The sequence below is a fragment of the Seriola aureovittata genome, chromosome 7 (assembly GCF_021018895.1).
Source record: "Seriola aureovittata isolate HTS-2021-v1 ecotype China chromosome 7, ASM2101889v1, whole genome shotgun sequence".
NCBI classification, from domain to species: domain Eukaryota; kingdom Metazoa; phylum Chordata; class Actinopteri; order Carangiformes; family Carangidae; genus Seriola; species Seriola aureovittata.
The window spans coordinates 2,485,001-2,495,854 of record NC_079370.1 but is presented as its reverse complement, the minus strand read 5'-3'; the positions used below and the strand labels follow the sequence as shown (position 1 = coordinate 2,495,854).

The 10,854-nt window shown below is 43.6% G+C and overlaps 1 long non-coding RNA gene across 1 annotated transcript in view; it reads right to left on the bottom strand.

Annotated features, from left to right (window-relative positions):
- Nucleotides 1-3,549: 3,549 nt before the first annotated feature.
- Nucleotides 3,550-10,854, bottom strand: part of LOC130172283 (uncharacterized) — a 13,766-nt gene continuing 6,461 nt past the window's right edge. The window contains exon 3 of the long non-coding RNA XR_008828246.1: nt 3,550-6,714. This is a non-coding gene — a long non-coding RNA (uncharacterized LOC130172283). The remainder of the gene's footprint in view (nt 6,715-10,854) is intronic.

The following is a 10,854-nucleotide window of genomic DNA, read 5'->3' as shown; positions in this document are numbered from 1 at the left end:
TAATTCAATTACATCTTTTGGAGATATGTAAACGAGGAGCTGAGGGACTGGGAGGGGTGGGAGAGGAGGAGGAGGAGGAGGAGGAGGAGGAGGGAAAGGTGGGTGATGGGGGAGGAGAGATGAGGACAGGAAGGTGGTCTGTCTTCCCCTCCCCTCACCTCACTTCACTTCACCATGCCACCTATCCTCATCACACCCCTCAAGCTTTCCCCTTCTCTTGTCCCCACAAGACCCTCCCCCCTGCCTGATCACCAGCACCTCCTTTCCAACTTGAAACCCAAAAGTGTCGAGGCCCAGGTGGCTCGATAGGCAAATGATTGGGTGAGTAACTGTGGCAAAACCCCTTACCCTCCCCTCCTCTCCCTTCTCAGACCCCCTTCACCCCCACCCCTACTGCTCACTGTCTCTCCAGTGAGGGGAGTCTGAGGGGGGATAATCAGGGTCAGGATCCTCTGCCACACTGATCAGTACGTCTCAACCCCCGGGCAGCCCTGCAATTAATGCGCCGTTGAAAGGGAGCGAAAATATTCACCATCTGGCAATTAGGGCTCATAGGCTCCCTCTTTCTGTCTCTCCTCCTTTTTCCCTCTTTCCCTCTCTGGGCTTTAAATGCAATTGTGATCTTATTCTTGTTCCAGCTCCAGCGCCTCACACTGGCCCAAGGCCCATTTGCCGCTCCGAGGGCCTATATAGGAATGAACGAAAACGCAGGATCGCAATCCAGGGCAATTCAGAAACCCCTCTCAGTCCCAAAATGGAGACGTAATAACGACTCTTCTTGTTACCCCCCCGCCCCCACCCCCCCTCACTCTGCGGAGGATTCATCCCATCTCTTGCTCTTCCAGCCCCAGCTGCTGCTGGCCTGAAAAGGGGCTTGAAAGAGACTGGTGTCATCATGATCAAATTAACTCTTTCTCTCTGGATGGGAGCAAAGGTTGTCAATGGTACTGTCATCTGTAGTCGTCTTTTTTTTCCCCTTTTTTTAAAGACATCAATGATGTTATGATTAGTCATTTTGCTGCCGACAATGGCCGCCAAATGCGTGTGAATGCCCTTTCCCGTCAAAGAAGAGCGGAGGGCTGTTGAAAGACATTGATTTTGAGAGAAGTCAGACATCTTTCCAGTTTTCTTTTTTTTCCTCCCTCCTTTCTCCTCTCCTCCACACACTCATTGTGAAATTCAAATCTGGGCATGACAAATAGAGTGATTACGTTTACCATTGATCTGGCTAGTTTTGAGTTGCAAATGTGCAACCTCGACATTTGGCTAGTGCGAATCAAGGGACAATGGAGAAGCAAATTTGAGGAAGTAGTAGGTCGCAGATGCCACACACACACACACACACACACACACACACACACACACGGCAGCGGGAGATGCTGTAAAGGAAAGCCATGTATGTCACAACACAGGCCAAGAGGGTTTCCCATTAATCAAGAAATGTATTTTAAGACGTGAGGATGTTCCAAATGTTCGATCAAAAGAGGAGAGAACTAAAATAAAGCCTTTATTTTCAGCCTTTTCCTCATGCAACAGCACCTGTAAGGTCAGCATTCGCCAAGTCAACAAGAACCCTCGCGCTGCCTCCCCTCGATCCGCTGACCCCGATCTTTCCTCGTCTTTAATTGCTACCACCATCCCTACAGCAAGCCGCCGCCATTGTGCTTTCCTGTAAAGCGATAATTACACATATTGAATTATTAACAGTCATTATCAAAGCTTGTGCTTAACTTGTTTTGTTGTAGTGTAAGGTTCCTGTGATCTTGGGCAGTCATTACTTATTAACAGACTGGATGCTTTTCCCCCAGTTGCCGCATGTCGACGTGTGGCGTTAATGACGCACTCATCCTGTTTGCCCCCGTTTTAGCTCCAACTAAACGGCAGAAATAATATTGGGGTTACACTAAGGGGGAAAAAAAGCATAGCAAAAATGACTATTTATTGGCCCAGATGAAATCATTATCATAAAGGGAAATTAATTAAACTAGTATTTTCAATCGACTGTTTACATAGCCGAGGAGTGGTTTTCGTCTGGGCTCGGCTGAGATTAAATGGCAGCGTTTCTTCAGGGAGATACCAGATTACAATCTGAAGCCGGGCGGATGAGCAACCAGTGCATTAACCTGCATTATACTGAGGTCTGGAGAAAAACCCTGTATCTCCACAATGTGAAGTTTGCAGCACACGCTGACGCAGTAGTTTTATCCACTTGATTTTTCAAAAAGGTTTAAATATTGCAGAATTTCTTTTGTGGTAAAAAAGCATCAGTGTTTGAACCGCACAGGGTTCAGTACTCCTGCAGTTGCTATGTAAAGATGGTCGAGTAGCAGAAGTAATTTAATAAAATAGCAATTCTGATTTGATATAAGAAACATTTCCACATCTTGAGTCCGCTGGAACACCTGAACGCCACGTGTTGTGACTAAGAGTCCTGACAGTTAAAAGTGATGGATAAACAGCTAAAAACGGCTAATGCACAAACTTTTGAATTCATTAGCTAAAACTAGTGGATAAACAGTTGAATTAGCACATTGATAAACAGCTAAAACTGCTAATACACAAACAATAGAAATCGTTAGCTAAAAGTTTGCTGGTAAACAGTTGAAGTAGTTTGCTTAAAGTAATAGAGTTGCACAATACCTAAAAGAAAAAGATAAACAGTTGAAATACATAGCTAAAGATAACAGAGGAAACGGCTAAAAGCTGTGGATGACTTGTTGAAACGTACTGGTTCTGTCAGTATGAATGAATGAAGTGGCAGCATGAATGCAAACTGAACCAAAAATATTGTAAGCAGAGTCAAAACTGAAAAAATCACATGGTATTTAACGTGGATAGAAACACGTTTGGAAAGTGTCATGACGACCTGCAGCGTTTTCATCATTTAAAAGAAAGACACGTCGGTGTAGAAATAAACGACCACGAACTTTCCCTCTCTTCTTATTTTGTCCATATTTCACCATCACAGTGTTGAAAACAGACTTGTAAAAGTTGCCGGGTAAAAATACATATTCATAAGTGCTTACTTTAATTTAATTACCCACAAACCTCCTCCTCTCAAAACCCTGTGACTGAATGATTCGTGTCAAATTTACGACATGTGAAATGGATGAAAGCAGACGTCTTTCCAGGTCCTAAAGTTTTGCCTAACTTTAGGTTCCCAGGTGTACATTTGTGGACAGGTACTCCTGAAATACCCTGAGTGACCTTCAAAAACAACCACGTGGCTCTAAATTCGGCTCCGTGTCGATGGAATCAGAGTATGGAAATAGAAAGGCAAACATTGAGGGCAGAAACCGTGACAGACAACTGTGACCTGCGTTTCTAACCCCTTCCTGCGCGGAGATATCTCCTGGAAATAACCCGGAAAAAGCAGGTATTACATGTCAAGACAAAATATCAGGTCTGTGGCTGCGGATGAGGAGCTTTCATAAGCACTTAAACAAATCGCAAACAGGTCGACCACACACGCTGAAGCGGTGGGGGGTGGGGGGGTGGGGGGGGGGGGGGGGGGGGGGGGGGGGGGCGCTGCAGCACTTCAACACAGGGCTTTTTTGCACATGCAAATGTGTCGCTGGTGTGAGTGGCACGCCAAGCCGCAGCCAGGCCGAACCTTCACCTGCAGGACCTCCACCCGAGCAACGCCAGACCTCAACACACATCCACTTTGTTCCTCTTCTACTCTCTTATCCGCTCCTTTGTTGCTCTATGTTTGGTTTGGAGGGTTATTTTCACGTGACATCAGTGGCGGAGGAAGTGTCAGGTTCCCTGTGTGAGTGTGGACGTAGATATGACACAATATTAAAGCGCAGTCTGCTACAAGCAAAAGTCCCACATTCATAATTTCACTAAAGTAAAAGTACGTTAGTGCCGTCAGAGTCAAGTTACTGCGACTCATTTGTTAATGTGGAAACTGTATTTTAATGTAGTATTGTTGAGGTTTAGATTATTTCAACCACTTCATCTGCTGTTGGGAAATCAATCTGTTTTTAAGATGGTCACATGTTCTGTATCTAAGTAGTGCTGTCAAATAAACGCTTCTCTCTGAATTGGAAATACTCAGCTTTCTTCCCCTGCAGTTTGTATCTCTGATCTCAGACAAGAGGCTCAAATCTTAGCTGCTACTTTGATACAGGAAGTTTATTTTTTTTTTACTCCTGTTCTGTTTGTTTTTCTCCTCGACTCGGCCATTTGCTCAGTCACTGGCCCTTTTCATTGTTTGTCCTCCTCTTCTATTTTTCTTTTCTCTGCCCTCTTTCTGTCCAATCTCCTTTTCCACTTGTCCGTTTTCTCTCCTCTTGTCTCCTCTTCCTCTCCTCTGGACCTTTTCTCTTCCCGCTCGTCAGCTGTGTTAACCGATCTGCCATTTCGAGCACTCACTCCTCTCTCCCCCTCTCCCTCTCTCTCTCTCCCTCTCTCTCTCTCCCTCTCTCTGCTCTCCTTTCCCTGCGCTGAACAAATGGGTAATAAGCGCCACTTTGTACCTCTCTCCTCTTTCAGATCCAGAGTGAAGAGTCTGATTAAATAATCATTGGAGGAGCGGTGTGCGTGCAGCTTTCCCCCTGCTCCTCACCTTGGGGACATATTGTCCCCTGTCACTGAAACCTCGGGGACAGAAGGCTCCGCCGTGGGGAGGCTCAGCGGGGGAGCAAGGAGCTGATGAAACGAAGATCGGGTAATGAAGGCATGGCCCATGGCTTCCGTGGCTCTGCCATATGTTTCACCAAATGCAAATTGCTCCCAATTCAAACAACTTTTTCATCTTGATATATGCAAATGTGTTTATAAATACTGGCTTATAAATATAGCATTACAGTTTTTAAGGAGGGAGCTTTGAATCATTTTCTCCCTCGCGCTGCCGTTGTTATGTGTGGCAGCGGCGCAGCGTGACAAGTTTTAACGAACAGGCTCGGACCTGGCAGCGGCCTAATGGTGTCCTGGGGGACAGGAAGTAAGGTGGTCAAAGGGAGGGGAGCGCCGACTGGCCTGCGAACCAATGAGAGCGTCCCTGATGAATGTCCCGTCCAATTAAAATCACACCAGTTATCACACAAGCCAATGACAAATCAAAGGGGACACGTTTGCAAACGAGCACTGGAGGGGAGGTGGCCACACATTTGAACTTTTGACATTTAGAATCTGGATTCATTTTATTTTATGTTTAATATTTCGGGCTTTCACACAACCTTTGTATCTACAGTAAATATATAGTATTTTTAACCTTTGCTCAAAAATACAAAATCAATAAAATATTTAAAAAAAAAAAAATAACTGGATTAACAAATAAAAAGTTTATTGTGTTTACATGAGTTCTGTCGAGCAGATCCTGTGGGGCAACATCACCTAAATACTAAGAGCTTAGAGTGTGTGTGTGTGTGTGTGTGTGTGTGTGTGTGTGTGTGTGTGTGTGTGTGTGTGTGTGTGTGTGTGTGTGTGTGTGCAATTGTGCAATGCTCAGAGCAATGAACCCAAAACATCAACATCAAAGAGGCAAAATGTTAAATAATGATAAAGCCTTGATTGCAGTCTAATTAACTTGATTGAGCTACCCAAGAGCTAAACAGCTTATATTTCTATTCTGACCTGGAAAAACTTTGTGACACATCTTCATCCTACAGTGGAGAAAAAAAAAAAACCCACATTCATTAGCATTTTTATCTTATTTAAAATATTGATTATTTGTTATTTAATTAGCTGCTGGTTTTAAAACGCTGTTCCTCTCCTAACAAGTCACGTCAGGTCACGTGCCATTCAGCAGCCTCCTGTATCTCTGTCATTCAGGCCTGTTGAGGACAGCTGACGGTGCGAGCCGCTCCAGGTTGGGGGTGCAGTCAGGTGTCAGTCGCTGCAGAGATGATCAGATTGTCACAGTCCCGCTGGTTCCCTTGGAGACGGCACCTGAGTCGACGCCTGTGCCAACATCTTCATCATCACCCGCGGCAACAGCAGCTGGCGGCTCTGGACCGGACCGTGCGGCCGGCGCGGGCCAAGTGGGTCAGTCCTCACTGAGGGCGTAGAGGCAGTCAACCGTGAGGCCTGTTGTTGTTGCTGCAATCGAGCACGGTGCATTATGGGAGGACTGTAGTTTTCACACTCTGGCCTGAAGAGTGTAGAAAAGGTTTGTTTCCTGGGATAAATTTGTTAATGAACCAATCACAGCGTCCAAAACCTCTCACATGTTCAACATATTCAAACACCAGCATCCAACGTGGCGACCAACAGCTGCACATTACAGTAACGAGTAGTGTAACTCGTCACAGTTTACGTTGGGGGTCGGCTTGTTTGCCGTCTTACTGGGAGTTCGAGTGTTAACTGGGCAGACTGGCCCGGGATATGGTTGAGGTGGAGGCCTCCACCAAAAGAGGAGAAATGCGACTCGAGGTTATTCCAAAGTTGTCTTTATTTAAATTGTGTGAGTTCTTAGTTGATGTGCCAGATGTTAGCCACAGGTAACCTCAGGTGTCACCTCTGTTTGTAGAGTTGGAGGGTGTGTAACTGGACTGTTGCAGTAAGAGTCGACCTGTTTCCATCTTAAGGTGCTCTCGTCCACGTTGGGTTGAAAGCTGAGGTTCAAAGTTCGTTCATGACCTCACAAACAGCAGTTGAGAAAACAAACTCACCACGAGCTCCTGCTCTGGAGCTTGTGGTGAGTTTGTTTTCCCCAGATACTGTTTCTACATTAAGCAAACATTGATGAGACGTCCTTAAAGTCATCTGAAAAAAAAAGAAAATGGTTTACTGAAAACCAAAGAAATCTTACATCATTTTCCAACAAAGTGGCTTTATCTCAACAAGCCTCGTGGTGAGATCGTTGTGTCGACCGCAGTTTTGCACGGTCGAGAATAAACCTGGAACCTTAAGGTCAGCTTTATTTTTTGGGTGATTTTAATGGGGCTAGGAGTGTCGACACTAGTGCTCATTCACTTTACGGTAGGCAGGGAGGAAAAGAAGTGACGGGAACTTTCTTGGTATATCTGCTGGATGAAACACATGGTAAGATAAAACGCTGGGCTGATACACGACGATCTGTCGGTGTGTGAGAATCGTATCATGAATTTGCACCTGGTTCAAGTGATGGATGCGACAGATGACTGAGAAGAGTTAATTAAAGGTCACAAAAGAAGCAAATATAAGACGTTCATTACTGTGAACATAACCGATATCTGACAATCAATCTGTCAATAACAGAACAAGAAGATCCAACTCATCCATGTAGAATTTTAACGTAGTTCAAATGATATTAGTTCATTATTTATAGTCGGTTTGAACCTCGTGTTTTTATTTTAATGACTTAAAGTCGCATTTCCCATTTGTGTTGTTACACTGACGCCATTAAACCAACTTTAATTGGCTGCCATGTTTGGACACCTCATTCACTACAAAATTACCAGTAAATGGGGCGAACAATCATCGCAGGTATTCAGTCAGTAGTTGCTGACGTCCGTCTCGCATCATCTCACACGTGGACAGGCCGTCCGGCTGATCCGAGGCCTGTGATTCCACCGGTCCTCAGGTCTTGACGGATGAGTTGTGCTGGTTACTGTAACCTCCAGGTTCACAGTCAGCTCATTAGCCCAAGTGCTCTGCTGCTAATTTCAGGGGGGGGGTTACGAGCTGGATGCTAATTAATCACAGACAGAAACGACCTGGCACGTAACTGCGGACAAAGCAGCGATGAACGCACGCCGCTGCCGCACAGGCCTCACGCTCAAGTGGGTGGTGTTTGTGGGTGAGCACGGCACAGAAAGGGTTACTGTGTATGCTGAGGAAAAAATGACTTAAAGTAAACAAAGAAGGCAGTGAAATAACTGTGTGATCGCAGGGAGCTTATAGGCAAGCTAATTAAAAAGGGTGTGATTGAAGCCTTTTAATTGGTCTTGATGACAAAGTAAAGTTTTAAAATAGATCCACTAATAAAGATGGATTCACAGCTTTCAGAAGAAACTTTATCTACCCTAAGAATATAGCCATCAAAATCATGTATAATTCCACTGATACAGTATATTAATGTATTTATATACATGTAGCTGCAATGTCAACCATACATCAAACACATGCAGGTGAAATTTCTTGTTATAATCAACTGATATCGACACTTTATTAACTTCATTACTTCATTTTATGCAAGTTTTGCTTGTGTCAAAGTATAAAATCTTTTCCCTTCTCCTTCTAAAAATGACCTTAAAGCACGAGTAGCTGATTTGTATTTTCTTCTTAGTCGTGTAACTTATGAAGTCGGATGTAGACTCCGTGTTTAGCTCTGTTTTTAGCTCTGATTTTGTCTCCACCAGCTCCAACGTCCCGCTGGTAACGGGTTGATGAATGTAAACAGTAAAGCTGCGAACAATAAAACAATGAGCTGAAAGACAGTAAAACGCTCACTAGAGCTGAGAGCAACTGCAGATTCAGGTGATATTTATCTGTTGGTTTGTCATTACCAGTGACACCACTCACATTAAACATAGTCGTCTGACCCATTGTTGACATAAAAATCTTGATTAGTGCAGCTTTAACCTCCTTAAATTTCACAGCTTTTCAAAGTAAGACTACTGGGATATACCTGAGCCTTTTATGTTAAGAGCATCCTGTTGATTTACAGTTTGGTTTATTTAGAGGATGCTGAAATACAACATGTTTATAGCAGACATTAGACATGTCACATGGGTCTATAAAGAACAGGGTTTGCCATATGTGGCGGTACAATGACTGTGAAATCTAAATTAAACAATTACCGGCGACTGCTGTTTAACCCAGGTCTTACCTGAGCTGCTCATACGCCGGAAAGAACGCGGAGACATTCCCGTAAACAAACTTTGTTTTCACATTAAATGGAAGTTGAAGACGGCGACACAGTGCTGAGCTGTGTGTTGATCATCAGAGCTACAATGGCTCCCTCTTGAGGGTTTATGGCGAGGAGCAGGACAACACAGACAACCTTCATCATTATTGAAGGGTTTTAACATTTTTTTGTCCAAAATAATGAAGAAAAATACCTACAACACTTTTAGTTTTATGTGTATTGTGGAGTTAACTCTGTATTATCTTAAAGAGCAAAATTAAAACCTGACTTACTTTTATTGTCTTGTCTATAATGGGGATTTAGTCTGATTTTAGTCTTTTGGTACGGAGCCTTTAAATGCAAAAACTATTAGTTTCTGATGTTTTTATCCTGTGTTGGATTCAATCTGTGTCTTTTTAATTGTGTTTGTGGTGAATGTTGGTGAGTTATCTGCTGCTTTATTGATGGAACGAACCCAAACCAACTGTTTATAATTATGTGGAATTTCTTGATTATTTTATAGACATGAAGTGAGTGGATGTCACAGTATTCACAATATTACAAGGAAATACTTGTATTAAACAAACGTTTATCATTTATATGAAAGTAGATCATTAAAAGTTTTATGAAGTAAATGATAAATGACAGTAAATGATGATTCTGTGTGTGTGGACAGCTGGTTCTGTTTGACTCTGCGGTACACTGTGAACACCTGTACAAACGCCTTCATGTACAGTATCTGTCATCTGTGAATATAACTGTGTGTGTGTGTGTGTGTGTGTGTGTGTGTGTGTGTGTGTGTGTGTGTGTGTGTGTGTGTGTGCGCCTCACTGTCCCTGATGCCCTCATTAACACAACAGTATCTTGACTGAAATGAAGCATCAGCCAGCTGCATTGTTGATCATATGACAATGAGGTGTGTGTGTGTGTGTGTGTGTGTGTGTGTGTGTGTGTGTGTGTGTGTGTGTTTAAAAGCAGCATTAGGGAGAAAATTGAATTGTGTGGCTATAAATACATATTTGTGGAAGACTGATTCGTCTGGTTTTAATCGGCCTGACACAGTAATAAAATACTGTTTATATAGAAATGAGTGTGAATCACGAAGAGAGCAGGTCACCGCAGTCGAACACCAGAGGGCAGCAGATAACAACACGTCAGCTGGAGTCAGTGCTGTACATGTGAAAGCCTCCACTGTAAAATACTAATCTTTCTGCTCTGATGTTGTTGCTACTCCTCTTTACATCTTCCACATCTTCCTTCTCTTCAGCAGCTCCAGCTGCAGCTATTCCAGCTCCTGCTCCTATTGGTTCAGCCTCAACATACAGTTTAAAGATGTTCCTCTTACTGCCACTTTTGCCATGACTACCGTGACCCAATAAGCCTTGTTATGTACTGTAGACAGAATGACAGCAACAATGATTATAGCAATAATATCAACAGTTGCCACCGTGATTACAAAAAAACAACTGAACGTCACGAACACAGAAGAACGCCTTGATTTGCTGTGATACTTTTGTACCTTTTATGTTGAAGGACACGTCTGACTCTGCAGCAGCTAAACGCTCCTCTGTATTCTGCTTTATCATAAGTTTCTTCTTTTTGCTGCTGTGAACCAAAACAGTAAAGCTGTGCACCATAAACCATAAGACAAGACGAGAGAGGAGCTGCAGAGATGTGATAGCTCTCTGTCGGTTCGTCACATTCCTCATTTCACATTATATATTACATGAGATTATACATTAGATTAAAAAATGATCTTGGTGTATATCTGTGCAGCACCCTGAGGTTTCCTCTCCACACTTTGTGTTCGGAGGACAAGAGCACTGAGACACAGCGAGGCGTCAGAGGGAGTTCCTTATGGCTCTGGCACTCACCAACACAAACGCCTCCACTATCGACCAGAGCTTGATGCTTTTAGCGCCCCGTGGATCAGAAAGTTGAGACACCACTCTCCATTTAACTCCACACACACACACACACACACACACACACACACACACACACACACACACACACAGACGCATATAATCACTTTCACAGAGCGACGTGAAGCTCTGTTTCTTGTACTCCTCTCA